Genomic DNA, 22,234 nt, shown 5'->3' with positions numbered 1-22,234 from the left:
AAAACGAGACACCAGAATAGTTATGCTGAAAACAGCGTTAGTCCGTGTTAGTTGCATCCAAAATACACAAATTAGAGGCAAAACAATAGCAAAAGTGTTCGGGAAAGTAGATACGTTTTGGACGTATCAGTAATGCCCTGATTAAATCTCATAGTACTCATCATGATATATGTATGTGCATTGTTATGCCTTCTTTATTTTTCAATTGCCCAACTGTAATTTGTTCACCCAACATCTGCTATCTTATGGGAGAGACACCGCTAGTGAACCGTGGACCCCGGTCCTATTCTTTACATCTGAAATACAATCTACCGCAATTGTTCTTTACTCGTTCTTCGCAAACAACCATCATCATCCACACTATACATCTAATCCTTTGTTTACAGCAAGCCGGTGAGATTGACAACCTCACCGTTACGTTGGGGCAAAGTTCCGTGATTGTGTTGTGCAGGTTCCACGTTGGCGCCGGAATCCCTGGTGTTGCGCCGCACTACACTCCTCCGCCATCAACCTTCAACGTGCTTCTTGGCTTCTACTGGTTCGATAAACCTTGGTTTCTTACTGAGGGAAACTTGCTACTGTGCGCATCACACCTTCCTCTTGGGGTTCCCAACGGACGTGTCAACTACACGCATCAAGCACACACGACTAAAGCAACTACTCGCGACATCTCCACTTTTCTACCGGCGCAAGAGCACCTCTAAACAACCTAGCCGCTCGCCAGAGCTCCGCATCCTCAGAAATTTTTCGGATCATCGTGTCCTTTGAAGGAGTCGCACCTTCAAAAACCACGTCATTCCGGTGACGCCAGAGACTCCTACATATCAGCACTGTCGCTGTCGAAAGGTCCCGGTGCCTCCCGGGCCTCCCTTCTTTTGTCGCAGCCAGCTGATGAGTGTGGTGTCTGGTTGCGGCATCCAGCGGAGCTTCACTAGTGGAGAAGAGGCCTTTGGTCCCAACCAAATGTCCCAGTGCAGAACCAAACCGGGACTAATGTGGGCATTGGTCCCGGTTCGTTTTGCCCAGGGCGACCCCACTAGCTCAGAGCTTGTCCGGTAGTGGCTTTTGGACCCGGTTTGTAATACAAACCGGGACTAAAGGGTCCACGGCAGTGCGCGGCAGTGCCGTGTCGGCGTGGGAAACCTTAGTCCCGGCTTGTATTACAAACCGGGTCCAAAGCCCCTTCCGGGACCCGGCTTGTGTTACAAACCGGGACAAGGTCCCCAATCTCGGCTATATTACCTTGCCCTGCCCAAGTGTGAGCCACACTTGGCCATTTTTTCATTTTCTTCACAAGAGGGGTGTATTGCTCTCCTCTCTTGTTCACATGCACAAGAGGTGTTTGATGAAATGCTTAAGAGGATTTGCCACTTGAGTTTACACAAATCAAGACACACTTAACTTGTTTTTTTCTTCTTCATCGAGGTTAACAACTTTATCCTTTTCATGTGTAATTGATAAAATGCATGTGTATATATACATCGTGATGTTCTGTAATGGTTTTGATCAGCTAAATTATATCATGCGATGAATCGGCAATGGATGTACATTGACCGACGGTTTGACGAGTTCACTTCGGGCCTGGATAATTTTATGGCCGTGGCGGAGGCAAACAAACATGGTGGCTTCATGTATTCTCCATGTGTCAACTGCAAGAATACCGTAAATTACGCTCACTCGAGTCGCATTCACAACCACCTTCTGCGATCCGGTTTCATGCCCAGTTACTATTGTTGGACCAAGCACGGAGAAAGAGGGGTTATGATGGAAGACAATGAAGAAGAGGAAGAGGATGATGACGGTTATCCCAATTTCCCCGAATACGATGATACCGCTGAAGGCAATGAAGACAATGAAGTAGAAGATCAAGAGGCACCGGATGAGCCCGCTGATGATGATCTTGGTCGGGCCATTGCTCGATGCAAGGAGAGAATGAGAAACTGAAAAGGAAAGGTTGGCCTTCGACAAGATGATAGAAGATCACAACAAATTGTTATACCCAACTTGCGAAGATGGCCATAAAAAGCTAGGCAAGCACACTCGGAATTGTTGCAATGGAAGGCGAGAACGGTGTCACCGACTCAGATTTGGAAAGTTGCCGACAATAATTAAGAGGAAGCTTCCAAGGGGTAACGAATTGCCCGCCAAGTACGTACGAAGCGAAGAAGATTGTCCGCCCTCTAGGATTAGATGTGCAAAAGATACATGCATGCATTAATGACCGCATCCTCTACAGCGGTGAGTACGAGAATTTGGATGCATGTCCGGTGTGCACCGCATTACGGTATAAGATCAGACGAGATGACCCAGGTGATGTTGAGGGCGAGCGCCCCAAGAAGAGGGTTCCTGCCAAGGTTATGTGGTATGCTCCTATAATACCACGGCTGAAACGCTTGTTCAGAAATAAAGAGCACGCTAGGTTGTTGCGATGGCACAAAGAAGACCGTAAGAAAGACGTGATGTTGAGGCACCCCGTCGATGGATCCCAATGGAGAAAAATCGATAGAGAGTTCCCAAACTTTGCACAGGATGCAAGGAACTTAAGGTTTGGTCTAAATACAGATGGCATGAATCCTTTTGGAGAGCGGAAGCTGCAGCCCATAGCACCTGGCCTGTGACTCTTTGTATATATAACCTTCCTCCTTGGTTGTGCATGAAGCGGAAGTTCATTATGATGCCGGTGCTCATACAAGGCCCGACGCAACCCGGGAACGACATTGATGTGTACCCGAAGCCATTAGTCGAAGAACTTCTACAGCCGTGGTCCCTAGCAGGTGTACGTGTGTGGGACGAGCACAAGCGGGAGGAATTTGACCTAAGAGCGATGCTTTTCGTAACCATCAATGACTCGGCCTGCTCTTGGTAACATTTCGGACAGACCAAACAAGGGATACAATGCATGCACGCACCGTTTACATGAGCTCGAAGGTGATTATTTGGAAAAAGGTCGAAGGTCGTGTACACGGGGCATCGTCGATTTCTTAGGACTACCCATCCCGTAAGAAAGAAAGGCAAGCATTACAACGGTGAGGCTGATCACCGGAGGAAGCCTCCCCATCGTGATGGTGTTGATATATTTGGTATGGTCAAGGATCTAGATGTAATATTTGGAAAGGGTCCTGGCGGACGGTCTGTTCCGAATGACGATGCCGGACACGCGCCCATGTGGAAGAAGAAATCTATTTTTTTGGAGCTAGAATATTGGAAAGTCTTAGGGAGCATCAGTTGAGTACGAAGATTACTATCCAACGGCTTAAGTGGTAAACAAGTATAAATACGGAAAAGATCTCGTCAAACCTGGCGAGCTCGCGCGTCTAGGGACTCAGATGCGAAGGTTGCATGACTGGTACCTGAAAGCCTGTCGAAGAGGTGATCGCTACCTCACGGTGTATCTTAGAGATGAGCATTACTTCCGGGGGTCGAGGAGATAAACCTTGAGTTAGAAGAACTGCTTTCGCTTATTCAATCAAGACGCCCTCGACAAAGCTGTCATCGGTTGCTACTGCTCGTAAGTGATTTATTTATGTAATTAAGTCCGTAGCTCAGCGCTCATTCATTTGCACTAACAATTATCCTCACTATATTCTTTGTGTACGCTATACATTTAATTATGCGGAATGAAGAAGCTCGAATACAAAAGAGGCAAGCTCCTACCGCTGGGGTTCATAGACCCAGACACAGTTCATGAAGTTACGGTTCGAGACTTCCCCAAGGACACAGAGGACAACATGTTAATGTTTTTAGTGAAGCAAGCAAACAAACAGGATATATTCTTTCCCTACAACTTCAAGTGAGTGTTATATATAACATACATTATGCTTGTGCACCTTCCACTTTATTCTCGTAATCATTGAGCTATGCTTGTGCGGATTCCACTTTATTCTCCTAATCATTGATCTTCACAAAGGAGTCGTAAATGTCATGGACTCGAAACGTAAAGAATATGCGGAATGGGCGAACATGGCTGCCATCCTCCGGAGGTAATTTCAATGAATTTCGTATTGGCATCTTCATCCGTTCTAATTCGACGATATTATCAACTAATCAATAACTCATTTACTCATTATTTCTTGCCGGGCAGGGCCCGGAAACGGTTCATCAATACTGTTCCGGTACATGGAAACCGGAGCTTACATTTCAAGATTACCCTGTAAGTAGTACTATATATCTATGTCCGTGAAACTCTATATATATGATATTTACTTTCAATACGATGCTTGATTATTAGTTTGATCGAACTATTTTTTCGTACGGGATATGAGGCAGGAACCCGGGAATAACTTATGTGGATACTACGTCTGCACCTTCATTCGTGACATGGCCTGTCCCAAGGGTGGGGATGCCCGTATACACCACACTCGTGTACGATAACAAATTCTCACAACTATCTTAATTAGTACCATCTATTGTATTGAGTTCCATTCATATATTGATCTCCTTTTTTAAATATAGATGAAACGCCTGCGGGACACTCTCATAACGGAGGTCCAAATACGAGCAATTCAAGAGGAAATCGCGGGATTCTTTATTACCGAGGTCATTACCCAAGGTGGAGAGCACTATGCGAAGGTCATAGATATGGAGGAACTCCGTAGAGGCTAATAGATTTAGTAAAGAGATCCGACTAGCTTTATATTGTAAATATGCATGCATTGTACTGTTGACGATGTCTATATATATTCATGACGATATTTTGTGGTTTCTTGAATGATATATATGCATTGCTGAAACTCTGCCGCGGCAGAGAAATGCCCTGTTTCTCTGCCGCGGCAGAGAAACGCTGCTACAGCCCGAAACCCGTGCCGCGACGCAGAAATAGCAATTCTCCGCCGCGGCAGAGACCACAGGCCCGGTACGTACCACGAACCGGGACCAAAGGCCATCCACCGCGAGCTTCCTGGCCACACCACGTGGCGCTGCCTTGCAGGCCCGTGCAGCTTTGAACCGGGACTAAAGGGTGGACCCTTTAGTCCCGCCTTATTGGTCCCGGTTTGAAAATCGGGACTGAAGGCCCAAATGGACCGGGCCTATAGCCCCGTTTTCCACTAGTGCTTGCCCCATAGGCGTAGGAAAACAGCCCAGACCTCACGCGCCAGGACGCAACCCATGAGAAGGTGATCCAGGGTCTCGCCCCCTTGATCGCAGAAAGGGCACATGATACCGGGTGTGGGAGCCCAGCAACAAATATGGCCAGCCCGGTATTTTGCACGATCAATCGCTCTTGGCGGGACAAGTTGCCGGACACTATCCAGCAACATGTCCAGGCTGAGTTTGCAAACGGCCCTAGACATATTCCTAGACAAGGAACGGACCGTCCGGCGGCAAAACTCAAGCCGCTCTCGGGCGTGCCGACGTCCACTACCGTAGTTTCGTGAATACCTCGGTTTACGGATCCGTTCGTATGTGATTGAGCCATACGGATTTTTACAGTGCTAATGTATGAATTAATATTCCACAATGTAAAATACCATCGTGTTCTTAATTCCTTGAAATAGGCTTTCGCCCCGCTATATTAATATAGAAATCAACCGATACCAAAGCCCAAAAGAAACAAAAGAAGAAGAAAAAAGAAAACAATGTCGACAAAGCCGAATCAACGAAAACGCTGATGATCCGCGACCACTGCGCCCTCCGGATAATTCCCACCACGAACTTAGCTCTCTGAAGCGCCGCATACCAAAGCAACACCTTCAAGAAGGGATGCGACGATAACGACTGCTGCCCGGACAAAGCCTAGGGTTTCCCCCAGTATGCGGGAGGGTTTTGGGGAGGAGAAACCCCGGCGCCCCTCAAGAAGGAATGGCGGCGCCCATGAACGTCACCGCGTCGGTGTCAGCCATCCGACAAGGATTTCTCCCGTCCCCCAGAGAACCACGACCCCGAACACTTCATCGTGCTCCGCCAACCTCGCCACCCACCAGCATGCGCCACCACGGCCTTGCAATCACCAGCGCCGTCTCACCGTGGCCAACAAAATGAGACCAGCATGCAGGAAGAGAACCAGCCAAGAACGATAGACATCAGAACAACCACCACGCAGGAGGGACCCGCCTTCATCGCCACCTGCGGTTACCGTCCGGACGCAGCAACATGATCACACCAGGCCCAGCTGGCCCGGCCGAGCCCGGGGCTCGTAAAGATCATGTCGCCGCGCTGCAGTATACAGGCTGCCGTCACCGTTGTCGCCAGCTCAAGCCGCCTCTTCCACCCGCCGGAGATGGCGCAGGCCGGCATGGGGCATGCCCGCCCCTACCCAGATGGGGCCCAAGAGGCCCAGATCTGAGCATGGAGGGCACCGCCGCCAGGTTGCACCACCCCGCAGCCAAGCTGCTGCGTCGTCGCCGCCACCCACCCGGAGCCCCGCCGTCCTGGACCGTGCGCCGCCACATGAGCCGTCGCCGACCGAAGAGCACCGCCGCCGGTAGGGACCGCCTCGCGCCATCCCTCCAAGCGCGCGGGTAGAAGCAGGACCACCGCCGGCGGCACCGCGTGGGCTTTGCCCGGCGGCGCACGCCGACGGCGGCGGCGGGGGGAGGAGGAGTGGAGGGCCTGGGCGGGAGGAGCTAGGGTTCGCCCCATCGCTCGCGGGGAGAGACAGGAGCGAAGCGTTTTTTTCCTAGGGTCCCTCGAAGAATGAATCTCGTGTTCTTAATTATGACGACGTACATATCAAAAAAATTATGACGACGTATCGAGCGATTTCAGCCATTGTTATATATGTTCGCATCTGTGACTTTTGCGTGATATTTGTGTAGTGATGCATAGCCTCCATGTACGTCGCTGTTGCTGGGTCTGTCTCGAACTCTCAATCAATCTTTTTCATCCGTACTTCAGCTTTCCTATGATCTTGTCAACGCAGAGAGTAGCAAGCCCCAATCAATGCATCGTTGGACTATATTGCCGGAAAATACAACACTAGCTACCCATTTGTAGTCTTCGACATTCCTCTCCTTGTCGGATTTCATCTTTCTGCCGATCCTGCGCTGTGTGACATGAAAAGTGGTGGTTATGTCAGTCTATGTACTCCCGCTGGTTCGGTCACGCACCTAATTAAGCTACCACTACGCACTAGCTAGCACTAGCCAGGAGAGAAAATTCTACTCTCCCATCGATCACATCTTGAAATGTTTCGCTCCCTAAGCATTTTGCTGTGGTCGTTTCCATGCGTCTACCCTGCAGACCAGGGAAGTGGAAGATGTACCAGATTGATTGGGACGCCCGGCGGCACAAGGAGCACACACAGACCTTCGTGTCTTGGACTTGGGTAGAGCTTGTGCACGTGACAGTTATCCCTTTCGTCCTCTATGAAGTTATATAGCGGGTGTGAGAATGTCCAGTCGTCGTAGATAATAACGGATTGACTTCTAGACGTCAAGGATGCCAATTGGAAGTGTCATCATCGCAAGTTTCATTTTGGGTTGTGCCGTGCAAGCAGCCACTGTTATTAAAAAAAAAGAACATTTTAACCTTGAAATATGGTGCCAAGTTTAATTTGAACGCTCTAGTTTGAAATTGTTCATATTAAATCCCAAAGTTTGCCGAAACTTTTTAATTATGGCCCTAGACAACCTTCAGTTTTTTTTAGATAATGATCTTTTTTTTTTGCATAGTTCCGTGTTTTTGAAAGGGAAAATGCTATAATTCTATCGGTTGAAGCATTATCCGGTCTTTGTCACGTCGCTCCTAGGTGTGGCTTCACCTATTAATGCTCTTCTCCCCATTGTGCGTATCTTCCCCCTCCCCCCTGCGCGCATCCCCGTTGCAGCTGAAGTTGCTCCACGCGACCACGCCCAACACTCCTCATGTTGCTCACCCCCGCTATTACGGCTCACCCGCGTGCCAACCATGGCCCGCGGTTGTCGCAACTCATTCACCATTGCTGCATCTCATGTGTGCAAGCCGACCTTTGTTGGTATTCCTCCTCAGCACGCCACATGCCTCCTCCTCCGGGCAGCCACTACATCATTGCTCTCCCTCGAGGTCGGACTGGCTAAGCTCTTGGCGCCATGGATTACATGGAGGGGCCTCCAATCCTGAGATGTTTGCGCACTCTGAGCTTAAGGTCACTGGATCTGATTCCGATGCGAGTTCGATTCATCAAGTCACCAGCTTGCTTGGGATGACGAGCTTGTGATGGTGAAGGTGAGTTTTTGGGAAAAAATTCAATGTTGCAAAGGGTGTTTCAAATTCTACAAGCGTCTATCATTTTTGTTGTGTACTCGCAAGTAAAATGCTGCAATGATTTTGGGGTATGCTAAGTTTTTCTCCAATGTTGTGGATGAGTTTGTATGATATTGCTTGCATTGGAAGCATATGTTACATGTGATGATTGTTTCTTTTGCAAACGATGGCATAGTTTCAAAGAGTTTGCGCAGTCTAGTGGAGATTTGTTGCATAAGTTGTTTCATTTTGCTATATGGATATGCCGGAAATGTTACATCATTTTATAGAACTTCACATATCACGAGAAACAATGTTGCAAAAGAATGTTGCATATGTACTAATAAATGTTGCACATGGAAGATTGGGGCTGCATTGATCGGACGCCACTAGTTTCATCACTTCAACAATCATTTGAGAGCCAAATGCCCCCCCCCCCCCAAAAAAAAATCAACCATCATGTAGCTAGCTCTTAAAATATCTAACAAATTCGATAGATATACGAAATGTAACAAGTTTATCAAATGCACAATTTCAGTTTAAAATATGCTTGCTCGTGTTTTACGCAATAAAAACACACCATGTGTTGTTTTTCATAAAAAAAATCATCATATATTTGTTGAAATATGCTTACCCATTAGGTGACATGCCTCGTTTTCTAGCTTTTTCAATAACAATAATAATATGAATGACTAACATAATTGGTGTACATACCCCATTTAGTCTAGTAGTGTGCGACACTCTCCAATGACTAATCTATTGTGTGTTTTCCAAATCTAAATCTTGCAAGATGCATAAGAACCCTCGACATACGGGTTAAGTATTGGTGGGTGGTTTTGTATTAAGAGATTCTAAAAAGGTTTGACACAATGATACATAAAGTATGAAATGAAAAAGTGACCCTCACTTTATATAACACAAAAAACTAAATTTCTATCGTCATTTTTTGATGATTTTTGTGGGTTATCATTTGCTATATCCGGATTTTTCATCCTTTTGATATTATTTTATGAAATACAACCGAGTTTTCAAGAAAATTACAAATTCATTTTAAAACTTTTAAAGTATAAGGTTTGGTTTATACGGTATCATAGTCTAGGTTTCAAGTTAGGCGAAGAAAACACTTAACATCTCAAAATTAAATTTCTATAGGTTTTTTTTAATCATATCCGTAATCTGTCTCATCGACAGAAAACATAGAAGCTAAATTTTCTTGGAACCACATTATAGAGAGGAGAGGGCTCGATACATAAATTAAGTCAAATAACATTGTCTGCTTCACTAGTTAAAATTAAAGATCGCAATGGACATCCAAACCGCTACAATAAACGGAACCGTTGTCACAACAGTCATTTGTACTCGTTGTGGTGTCCGTAAATTCTGCTGTCATAGAAGGCTGACTATTGCAATGATTATAAATTTTGTAGAAATGTAGTTCGTTAATTCCTCTAATTGTTACTACCCACAACATGATCGAGGAATATGACCACATCACATAAGTAATACACACATTGTTGCAGCAAAACAGAAAACTTAGGATTTAGAATGTCATTGCCACATCGAATCTCGAAGAAGTTTATTCCAATTTTTTCGAGTCGTCTCTTAACTCTTTTCTCTGTCTCATTTCGAGAAAAATTACTTTTATCCCTTATTCTGGTCCAATTCTATTGTCGAGACAATTGAAATTTTCTTTACTTGTACTGAAAACCTTAATCTTCGAGTTGTGAAATCCTTGGGTTTAGATATTACTTCGGGAATTTGTATTCTTTTTTTCTTTTAAAAGAGTAGCAACATAGAGTGTAACAATATGTTTGGCGGTGGTGCCAAATGAATTTTTTTTAATTCTTATTAGTTATCGTTGATTCGGATGTATATATACACACAACTATGGGGCAGATTTATTCTATTTTAACGGGCCATAACTTACTACTTTAGTTAGACCAAGTTGGTGAGTATGAGTGCAAACAGATCGGATCAGATTTCTCTCATACCATATCCTTTACCACATATTTTTCTCGGATTCGGATCGGAGCAGATATTGACTGGTTTCAGATTCGTATATCAGACTATGGATTCCAATCAGAAACGGGGCGGACTCGGACCAAAAAAACGGGATATATGCTTGCATCGGTAGATAGATATAGTTCTTGTCAAATCATGAGAGGGATTAAATTTTAATCTTGTGTAGTTGAAAAAAGATACATAATTTACGATAAACTCAAACATTGATAGGCTTGTGAGACTGACCTTGGCCAAATGAATACAATAACTCAATATATAACTACTAACCTTGTGAGACTGGCCTTGACTTTTGACTCAAAATCGGATTATTCAGTTCAAAACCTTCGATTTATTTTAATTAAAATTTGGATAATCCATATCCGCGTGCTATTTGCTATGTTATATCCTATACCGTATTCGGAGCAACACTTCGGAATCACATATCCTTATTTGCCGGATTCTTTAGAATCGGATATGCACACCTTAAAATAGATTCGGGCTGATTTCGACGCGAAAATTATCCTATCTGTTTACACCCCTAATGGTGAGGGCCGAGGGGACGACAGTCCAAAATATATCGCCGCCTTTGATCTACTCTCTTGCTGGTGGTGCTCGTTTTCTGCTAGAAAAAGCCACCAGTGTAGTTGTGATATCTAGCCCCCTCTACTAGTGAGAAAACTTCAAAAATACGAAAGCCTATCAGCTTTCTTTCTCTTCGGCGTATCATGGTGCATAGAAAGCCCAACCTTTTTTGGTTCAGAGTTCTTCAGATGGACAAAATCATGGGTCGTCTCAGCCGCATGTGTGATGCGCACGTACAGCCGCAGCACACGCGCGCGTGTATACGTGTCCCATGCTCGCGATCCGCCAGACCCATGTCCATGGATCGTTTACGTGACAACAAGGGAGTGGCTCCAAGAGGGTATGGACAAGCACGTAACGCCTCGACGGATCTACTGCTGTCGCGCGCGGCAGCCTGACGATCCTGGCGCTGGCGCTGGCAGAGACGGGGCCTGCACGCATCTGCATGCGGCGGTAAAACGCCAGGCTCAAGCTTGTTTAGGGTTTCGGAATGAGCGCCCTATGAAGCAGAAGCAACTTGCCTTTGGATGGACGCATGTCTCCTCCAATCCTTTGTTTGCTGTGTCTTCCACATGACACAAGTCATATGACACTGTCACACTGCAATAGGCAGTGTGTGTGCCCGCCTGCATGAATTGTTACCGGGAAGAAGATTGGATCGCGGTGAGAGAGAGGGGGAGCTCTGAGACCTGGAAGGAGAAGGACCATCCAGTCACGGGAGGAGAAATGAGATCAATCCTCTCACCTTTCTTATCGTCTTCTCTATACCATCATTTCCTTGCGCTCTGCAACTTTGCATCTCATCATGGCGCGCCTTTAACTGCATGATGCATGGTTGAGGTCAGAACAAAACCTAGAGCAGGACGCCGGCAAGATCATGGACAATCACTGGGCCGTAACAGCGAGCGCTCACAAGGCAACAGAGCGGGAAGATGGTGGGGGACAGTCGCAGTACGACGGGTGTCGGGGGAGAAGGACGTCCCATCCTCTTCCTCTTCATGTGCGTCCGTGCATATTTGGGGCCGGCCGTGTCCTGCATGCGCGCGCGCTCGCGTGGAGTACATGCAATTAAGATCTACTCCTGCATGCATGTGCGCTAGGAGAAGGCATCATATACTCCTTAATTATGTTGTAATTACGTGGTAGTACGCTGGTGCTATGTCAAGGCCATCTCGAGCGGGGCGACCTAAACCGGCAATTCAAATGGTCAGATTATGTTCCCTTAAGTTTACCTACATATAAATTTGGGCTGCGGTCCAGCCTGTCAGTCTATATAGCGCACAGCGAATTTGGCCATTGGCACTCAAGTCTGATCATCATATTTTGAAAAAAATGATAGAGCTAAATAAAATAAATGTTGTTCATAAATATGCATAGTTCACAACCACACAACCACATAGTCTTTGCATCGACGGGATGTCTTTACGACGTACACCGGATCAGTTGGGTGAACGCAGTCTCTCATATGGCGTTTGTGGCCACCTACTCAGCCGCGGTCGGTGTTGGCCTTGCGCTTCACTGACGAGCCACCCTGGCGCTTTGGTAGCAGGTAATGGCCGTGCGCCATGCTTGTAGTGGTAAGCAAAAGTTTGGTCTGACCGTCCAACTCTTCGTCCGGTGACGATTCGATGACATTTTTGAAGAAAAGCTCGATTGACTTACTACCCATCTGTACAAACATGTGCAGCTGGTCAGTTTATGAATGCCTCCTCCATGTCCATTCCTACGTCCGTGCAACATAAGAGAAAGAAACTAGGATGGTGAATATACCTCGAACTCGGTCCGGCGACTGGACAAGCAGGTTGTGGGCACAAGGGCTAGCGAGGCGCCCTAGCGTCAGGCTAGAGAAGAGTTGGTGGTGGGATGGAGGCCAATAGGCAGCCAACTCTGGCAACACGCGCAGTCTGCGTCGTTGCCGGAAATGGGGAAAGTCACGACGACAGCTGGGGACGGCAACAGCCGGCCAGTCTTGTTGCAATGGTGCAAAACGGTGGTGAAAGAACAAGTTCCTGGGCAGCAGGATCCGCTGGGAACTGGCAATGACGTCCCAGAGCGCAGATGGCAGCCTTGCCTTGGGTGGGGGCGGAGATGGCGGGCGAGGGTTTGGGGCAAGGAAGTTGCTTCTGTCTGGTCTTGTGTGCCACTGGCGGAGGGTCTGGGGTGGCCAAAGGAAGAACATGCGCGCTGTGCGGCCCGATGCACCGGTGGCTAGGTCAGTCCGTGTGAGGTCTATGCGATGCGACCCATTTAGATCGCCCCGCTGGAACGTATGTTGTCTGTCCGTCAGTCAGCGTGGGCCGTTACGAACGGCCCAACACAGGATGGGTCATCCCGTTGGAGATAGCGGGCGTAAGCTGCACGTGATCAACATTGCCTCTATCTCACTCATGCCTGCCGACTTACTAATTGGCATCCTAGATGTGATCATCATCGCAAGATCTTTCTTCTTACACAGCGTCTTCATCTTGAAAGCGCATGAATGATTAGTTCCCTCCAAACGGCGGGCGATCGGCGACCGCATCAGAACATGCTTCCCCCGATCCAACGGTGAACAGTCCGTGCACGGGCAGTGGGCCGTGGTACACAAGCAGTTGCAGAATTACACTAATCGACTCAGATTTTACCAGCTAGCACAGGTAAACATTCAGCCGGCCATGCAGCAGGCCACGCCATCCAAACCTGAGCCTCTTGGCTCTTGCGGCCGCCACAGTGGCCCAAGTACGTATACGTACGCTCTCCAACCAGACGGGACAACCAGGGCGTGCGCAAGCGAGCAAAGAGCCCGCCCGGCGCGGTGGTGCCGCTGGCACGATGCTCACAAGAGACACGTACGCCTGTCTCAGGCTCTCACCAATGAACGTGAGCAGCAGTACCGCCCGGGAACTATTCCGCTACCCGTCAGGTGCGCCTCCCAACAGCGCCGCCCTCGGCCCGGCCGACCACCAAGGGGTTAGTTTGTTTGTTTGCATACTTTCTTCCCGCTCGTGTAACTTGGACAGGTAGATGCTGTATGTGTGGAAATAGGGTTCACCTAGTGGAGAACTAACTTCGTGCTCAGCTAAGTTTTACACTATTTAATTTGCATCGTGATTTGAGCTAGTCATGAGTTGCAAGATGACTTGCAACTGAAATTTGATAACATCACGTGAGTGAGAACGAAGTTAGTTCTCAATAGTCAAACCCGTAGAAATAAGGCCTTAACTAACATGCACATCGAGTTTCGTTGCCTAGAAGGCTCTTTTCCGCTCGACGTGAGTAACCGAAGGCCGCAACCTGTTGTTTAGCGACCTTATTTACTTAGTTCACGATGACAAACATAACATAGTTCGAATGATAGACAAATATGCATGGACTATGGCTAGGGCGCGGTAAACAAGAACAACAATCACTCGTCGATCATGGCAAGGGATGGATTATTATGCTATGGGCACTTCTTGACCACCTTTGTCATGAAGTAGTCGATGATGGTGACCTTGAAGACATCACCTTTCAGGACCTTTCAGTACCCTATCTTGATGTTAGTGAGTGATGGCAAATCGAACACAATCCTAATCCATGGCAACCCTAACGTTCACATCCTTCAACCCCACCACCCGGGAGCAACCTGTGTTGGTTTTAGGGTGATAGTCCATGGGATGGAGACGAGAAGACTCCTCCGTGTGCACCCTCTCCCGCGACATGTCCATGGTGCGGTCCACGAGGGCCCAGGAGGTGTTCCTCTCCTTGCACACCATCTCGTAGAAGGCGAGGAACACCACGTGCTCTAGTTATGCAGGCTCCTCCTTGCCTTTCCACTATGTCTCCTCCTCCGCACCCTCGTCCATGGTGAACCCTTATTAGTCAGATGAGTCTCTGAATTTGAAGTCATCTTCCAAAGAAGGCGGGTTTGGGTCTGGCTCAGGAGGCGTGACACCGTGGCCCCCGTCATAGTGTAGCTGGTGGCTAGGCGGGGAGGAATTTTTGTAGGTGAAGAATGCGAGAGAGAAAGGTTTGGCTCGTAGGGTGATATCCAAGTTTTTATCAAGAGACGATGCGGGAAACGACAACGGGAAGCTCGGGAGAACCGACGGGAAGGAACGGTGGTGTGCATTACGCTTCCTCGTGGGGAAGGTGCAACAACAAGGAAATGTCTTGCCTACCTCTGCTCAGGGAACTATCGCCGATTCATGAAAGATGACCGGCAGTTAAGTTTGGCTTATGTCCGTTGCGTCTGCAACGATCTTTATCGGTGTGGCACGACCAAAACTCACTTTGTGGCACAAAGTTGGGCGCAATTTTTTATCCGTCACCCACAATAATTATTTAGATGGCGTTTGAGGCGCATGTTTGGGATGCTCTTAAACCGGCAATACACACATGCAAGATACACACACGAGGCAGGCACGCGGCCGGCAACATCATACGTGGGAGTTGATGGGCGGGCGAGCGAACATGCGGAGGCACGGTAGGGGACATTCATCAATCGCCAAGGGCGTGCGTGGTAGCGCGCATGTCCTCCGGCAAGGCCTCGGGGAGACGAAATGGGCCCTATTGGTTGCTTGACCTCCCTCTGCGTTGTTGCCCTTACATACATGTTTGACACCTCGGTGTTGAGAGATAAAAACTCATAGGGTAAGTCCTTCCCTACGGTGCCATAGTGAAAAACTTTGATCGGGTGTTTATCGTGACATACATTGTGTATGAGAGGACACTACCCACACGATAGGTATTCAGATCATGTGGGTAAAATGTATAACCTGTAAAGAGTGTAAAATTAGTTGAATAACTGTGTTCTTGTCATGGACTGTTGGAATGGTTGTTGCTTAGTTTGATGAGATTTTTATTTTGATAATGATGATTTAAAAAAGGGAAAAAAGGAAATTTGTACAAAATTTATCCTCTTAGCCCATTAGGCTGCAAGTTGCTGCTAGCGGGGTCCGTGGGCAACGCGACGACGCTCCCGGTTCCCACCGGCCGGTCGATGCATGCATGGGCGATGGTCCATGCGGCCGCCGGAGTGGTACTGTGCATGGCGACGACGCTGGTGCGTGCTGCTGGCTGCGCTAGTAGGAGGAGTAGATCGGTAGGCTGAGCGAAGGGTAGGTCGCTCGGGTCTCGTGCGTGGTGTGTCGACACTACACACATGTGACTTGCCGTGGCAGTGCCAGCATGTCTCTCCGCGCCCAATCTGATGATGGATCTGCCTCTGGGGTCGGGATCGACTTGTCCTAGCCCTCGTTATCGTACTGTGCCAGGATCCGCGCGACCCTGCGAAAGCTCCACTGCTCGCGCATGCATGTAGCCCTGGGATCCCTGGGAATGCTGTTGCGCTCGCTAGCTGCTGGCTCCTGTGGCGGTAATTTTCGCAGCCACAGCCAGCTCTGATTTTCAAGTCATTTGGCACAAATGCTGTACGCAAGGGCATCTCCAGCGGCGCGACGCAAACGGACGCTCAGCGGCCGTTTTCGTCCGCCGTGACCGGAAATGCGTCTGGAGACTGCTCCAGTGGGGCGACGCAAAGTGACCGGGCCGTCCGTGGAGACGCAATCCTGGCCCAAATATGCGCCACGTTTGCGTCTCCGCGGACGCTCGACGGTCGCAGAATCTGTCCGCGTTGGGTACATCTGGGCCGGTCGGCAGTGACTAGGTAACTAGGTAAGCAAAAGATTTTTTCATTACTATTGATTGGCCAAAAGGACCATCTTTACAGAGATGGTTAGTCGAGTTAACCTAAAACTACAACGGCCATACCTACTCGCGGTCGCGCGGCCTACACCGGCCTCGGTTACTCGCAGTCGCGCGCCCTACTACTGGCCGCCGGAAGAGCCGGCGCGCGTCGTCGAAGCGGGAGCGCTTCGCGCACTCCGCGCGCCGCGCACGCCGGCGACTGGACATCTCGTCATGCCGCTTGCGGCGTTCGAGCGCCTCGGCCAGGGAGCTGTCCCACAGGGCCGTCGCCTGGGCAATGGCCACCTTGGTAGCCGCCGCCTCCGCCGCTGCCCGGGCCTCCTCCTCCTCCGCCGCCGCCAGGGCCTCCTCCTCCTCCGCCGCCGCCTGGACCGCCGCCGCCTGATACGTCTCCGACGTATCGATAATTTCTTATGTTCCATGCCACATTATTGATGATATCTACATGTTTTATGCATACTTTATGTCATATTTATGCATTTTCCGGCACTAACCTATTAACGAGATGCCGAAGAGCCGCTTGTCGTTTTCGCCGTTTTTGGTTTCGTAAATCCTAGTAAGGAAATATTCTCGGAATTGGACGAAATCAACGCTCGTGGGCCTATTTTTCCACGAAGCTTCCGTAAGACCGGAGGACTTACGAAGTGGGGCCACGAGGTGGCCGGACACCGGGGCGGCGCGGCCCAAGCCCCGGCCGCGCCGGCCCGGTGTGTGGCCCCCGTGACGCCCCTTTACCCGCCCTTCCGCCTACATAGTCTTCGTCGCGAAACCCCGATGACCGAGAGCCACGATACGGAAAACCTTCCGCGAGACGCTGCGCCGCCAATCCCATCTCGGGGGATTCAGAGATCGCCTCCCGCACCCTGCCGGAGAGGGGAATCATCTCCCGGAGGACTCTTCACTCGCCATGGTCGCCTCCGGAGTGATGAGTGAGTAGTTCACCCCTGGACTATGGGTCCATAGCAGTAGCTAGATGGTCGTCTTCTCCTTATGTGCTTCATTGTCGGATCTTGTGAGCTGCCTAACATGATCAAGATCATCTATCTCGTAATGCTATATGTTGTGTTTGTTGGGATCCGATGGATAGAGAATACTATGTTATGTTGATTATCAATCTATTACCTATGTGTTGTTTATGATCTTGCATGCTCTCCGTTATTAGTAGAGGCTCTGGCCAAGTTTTTACTCTTAACTCCAAGAGGGAGTATTTATGCTCGATAGTGATGAGGTCTAAGACCCCGTTTGTGGCCCGATCTTGCGGTTGACCCGAAATCCAAGGAGGGAGAGAGGGAGAACGCGAAGAACACGATGAACACGAAGAACACGAGGAACTCACGCACGCACACCAACCCGATACACCCGATGCTTACCTCCGTGGCTCGATGGACCACGCCAATAGAATCTCCTAGGAAGAGGCACGGGCGGAATTCCCGGAGAGAGATTGGGATTGGAGAGGAAGAGCTTGGTGAAAGAGAGAGAGTAACTTGTACTAGAATCTCCTTCAACAAGATCAAAGTCAACAACCAAGGTGCCTTGATTACAGAGGGATGATACCCAAGGGAGACTAAGCTCAAAGGTAGGTTTGAGTTCAAACAAGTCTAAAGAGCTAAGGAGGGGTCCAGGCTACTTATATAGGCACACATGGCCAGCAAGGGCGAACAGTACGCGAATGGATAAGTTAAGGCAGTTTGGTGGGTCATTCCCGTCGGATCCGGTTTGGGTCCGGTCCGACCGGGCCCGTGACCGGCTGTCCGGTCATGGGTCCGGTTGACCGGGCGCAAACCGGGAATCTGCGGATTTCTGTCTTCGTCCGGTACGAGGAGCCGCCCCGGTTGGGCGCCCGGTTGACCGGGCCTGGGACCGGACGGCCCGGTATTGGGTCCGGTCTGACCGGGTCCTGGACCGGCCAGGCTGGGCCTCTTCCTCCCGCCTCTTCTTCCTCTTCCTTCTTCTCTTCTTTCCTTCTTCTTCTCCTCCTTGCACCATGGGAGTTCCTTCTCTGTTGGTCCTTGTCGATGTCGGCACCTATTGACACAATGATGATAGGCATGAGGTAGCATACCATTCAAGTTGGTGTGGAGGTCGACCATAGAGAGGAAAGGGTTCACCTTGACATATATGGCGGGGGTTTGTGTTGTTGGTCCACTTGGTGGACTCCTTGGCCATGGTGTAGCGTCGACGATAGGCGGGGCTGCACTTGACGGTCTTGAGGTGGAGGTGTCCGAAGGCCACCCCGCATCATCCCCCCCTTGGGGAAGAGTCGTCCTCGACTCTTGTTCCTCCTCAACGATGATGTAGGCCATGACGTTTCTCCCATGTAGTAGTCGATGGACAAAGTCGCGGTCGAAGAAGAACTTGGGGAAAAAACAACTTGCGAATGGAAAGCTTGTGGATGCCAATTTGGTGATCGGTGAACAATAGGCTCTCAATCAAATACGAAGCATCAAGTCGTTTCTCCAAGAGGCATTTGGCAAAAATGGGAACCAAAGAGTGTCGATGTATCCAAAATTTGGTGGGGCAAAAGTTTGTGCAAGTAAAGGTTTGCTTTGTAAAGTGTCAAAAATGTGATGTGTAGCATTGTCCCACACAAATGGAACAATCAAAAGGCAAGTAACGGCGGCAAAATTGTGGGCAAAATTGTTATGTGCAATGGCAAAGAGATGGAAACTTCTAGCTTGGGAAAGTATGGTTGTCGTGAGCCACGTATGAGTATCCTCAAGTGTCAAAGAATCCATTTCAAATGCCATAGATAAAATGAGAAATCCAAAGAAGAGCAACTTTTTGTGTGACATGTGGCACAAGATGCATAAGGTGTCTCTCACATGTATGACATGGTCCTTGAGATTGTCGGAGTGTATGATGAAAGCATCAAGACATACAACAACCATTGTGCCAACAAGATGTGTCAAGCTATGTTGCATAAGAGGCCAAAGAGGTGACGAGGAATTGGGCCAAACCAAAAGCTCGACAAAACAAGTCGGAAACACGCAAGGGCGAAGGCTTGTGGGAACATACCCTTTGGTGTGATTCCCACGGGTTGGGTCCTTGTTGGGGTAGCTCTCAATTGCGCGTTTCATGAGCTCATGCTCCGTGGCGGTGGAAGTTGTCGTGCGGGTACCTATACACACAATAGAGAGAACAAAAAGCGTGTGTGCATGGTAAAGGAATACATCATCCATCATGATGTTCCATGTCTTGTGCACATCACCATTAGTGTCAATCAAGATAGTATGAAATGCATGGCGATGGTGCATATGGCAAGAAGGTGCATTCATGGCATGTGGTAACTCATGATCATCAACAAGTGAGAAGGCTATGGGGGTCATCTCGTGAACAATGAAATAAGCATTCTTGCATACCAAGCATAAGAAAGAGCAATTGTTCACAATCTTGGATGCAAGGATCATGGAATGGTGTAAGCATTTTGGACAAAGCATGCGGAAGCTAATGTCATCCTTGTCATTATCATTGCAAGCAATACATGGTAAAGAGCAAGTGGTCGACATATTGCAAGCAATGGTGGAAAAATTGAAGCTCTCATAGCATGGCATGGACATGGTATCACAAGCATTCACTTCCACATGATCAACAATGTTATCAAGCAAAGTATCGCATGGGAAAATGAAAGTAGCATGTGACGTAGCAAATGTATCATCACGATCATGCATGCACTCATAAGTCATCATGTCCACTAGTGGGATCATGGCATCATCAACACCTATGTTGTTACCTTTGTAGGCCGACTCATTTGAGGTAGGTGTTGTGGAAGTAGGAGGATCCATGTGGTCGACATGTCCATCTTGGAGCAAGCATGGTGAGATATCATCATCTTCATGCACCATGTACATCGTCTCCATGAGCGGGAACTCGTCCTCCGTGGAACCTAGTGCAACATAAGAAGACACAAACGAGGGAGAGGTTAATGTGTTAGCAAATGCGATGTCCTCCATGTACCTATCATCTACCTCTCAACTCACTTTGTGTATCACTCATGTCCTCCAAATGGAAGCACTCAAACTCACATATGGGGTGGAAGTCACTCAACTCGCTATCACTCTCACTCAAGTGGGCTAAGTGGCTCTCATGCTCACATGGGATTGGTACCAACTCATCGATCAAGCATATAGGAGTAGGTTCGACTTTCTCATCTCCATGCGCCTCCTTGGTTGAAGGGAAGTTCCCATGCTCAACCATCTCAACTCCATGCGCCTCCGTAGGTGAAGGGAGGATCCCATGCTCACCATGCTCAACTCCATCCGCCTCCGTAGGTGAAGGGAGAATCCCATGCTCACCATGCTCAACTCCCTCGCCTCCTAAGTCGTCCTCAAGTGGTGGCATCTTGGAGACTTGTGTATTGAGCTCGTCGAAGTAGAGCTTCTTGGCTCTTGGCGTTGTGCATTGCCATGCCATGTGACCCTTTGCCTTGCACACCTCACATAGGAGATTGGGACATTCCCGTGGAGGATGGCCTTGTTGCTTGCACTTGTAGCATCGAAGTCCATAGGCGTATGGCGAAGTAGGGGCCATTGTGGTGGTGGCACAAGAGGTAGAAGTCGCCGTATGAGGAAGGTCTTCATGTCGAGGCTCTCGTCTTCTAGCCTCATCACCATGTCTTGAGTGGTGTCGTCGAAGATCATGTGTGGACGGATGTCGATGTAGACCATGAGGTGGTAGTGATCAACGACTATCATGAGATGGTGTGGGTCGACGACGGTCCTTGCCATGCCGAGATGATGGCTCATGCGACTTGGCATGTTGCTTGCGGCGCCTTGTGGAGCTTGGAGAAGAGTGTCGATGACGATCATGTTGGGAACGCTCTTGGTGCTCCACATGATGTGCTTGAAGTCGACGATCTTGTGCATAAGCACTCTCATGGTGGCGCCTTGTGGAGCTCGGAGAAGTGTGTCGATGACGCTCATGATGGGGACGCTCTTGATGATCCATAAGATGGTGCCATCGTGGAGGTCCTCTATCTTCATATGTAGCTCCATGGGCCAAGTAGGAGGACGTGGGAGTATCGTCGTTGCTCATCGTGGAGCGTAGGTGAGGCTCCGCCATGGTGTCGATGTCGTACTCGTGGTGTTGTTCCACCATGTCGTCGATGTCGTACTCGTGGCGTTGCTCCACCATGTCGTCCATGAGTGGTGAGCCATTGTCGATGTAGAGCTCCTCGATGTCGGTCATGTCGGTGATGCTCGCGGAGCCATAGTCGGTGTCGAGCTCCACATGTTCCTCCACATCCGCGGTGCTTGAAGAGGAATCCTCCTCGAAGTGCTCCGTGTACTCCTCCATATCTTCTTCGTCGCTATACATGTTAGCATGACAAGATCTATATGGTGTATGTTAGTGGAAGGAGACTACCTCGCACTCTTACCAAGGTAAGATACTATTGGGGCAATCAACCAAGCCAACAGTAAGATCAAGTGTATCGGGGACACACGCAAAACCACACGCAAAAGCTAGAAAATATGGTGTTAGGCGAGTGTTGTGGAAAGCCAAAAGACAAATCCAAGATCGAGTATGTTGTTAAAAGTGGGTAAGGTCCAAAAATCCAAATGTCAATGTGAAGATCACTATAAACACGGAAAAGGTTGTGGAACACACACACGAGATAAGCGGGGTTAGTGCAACCAAAAGTGAGCGGAAAAGTGTATGTATGGATGCTCGGTGTCACACTAACACAAGGAGAGGCAAAGCTTCGGTTGCAAAGGAAGAGACAACTAGATTCGCACGCGGCCTCTCTTCTCGTATCTCTCTTTGCTTAAAAGCTTTTTCTCTTTTGTATATGGTGGCACTTGCACTCGTTTGTATCTTTGGTGGCACT

This window comes from Lolium rigidum, chromosome 7 (genome assembly GCF_022539505.1).
Source record: "Lolium rigidum isolate FL_2022 chromosome 7, APGP_CSIRO_Lrig_0.1, whole genome shotgun sequence".
NCBI classification, from domain to species: Eukaryota; Viridiplantae; Streptophyta; class Magnoliopsida; order Poales; family Poaceae; genus Lolium; species Lolium rigidum.
This window is presented reverse-complemented; position numbering follows the sequence as displayed.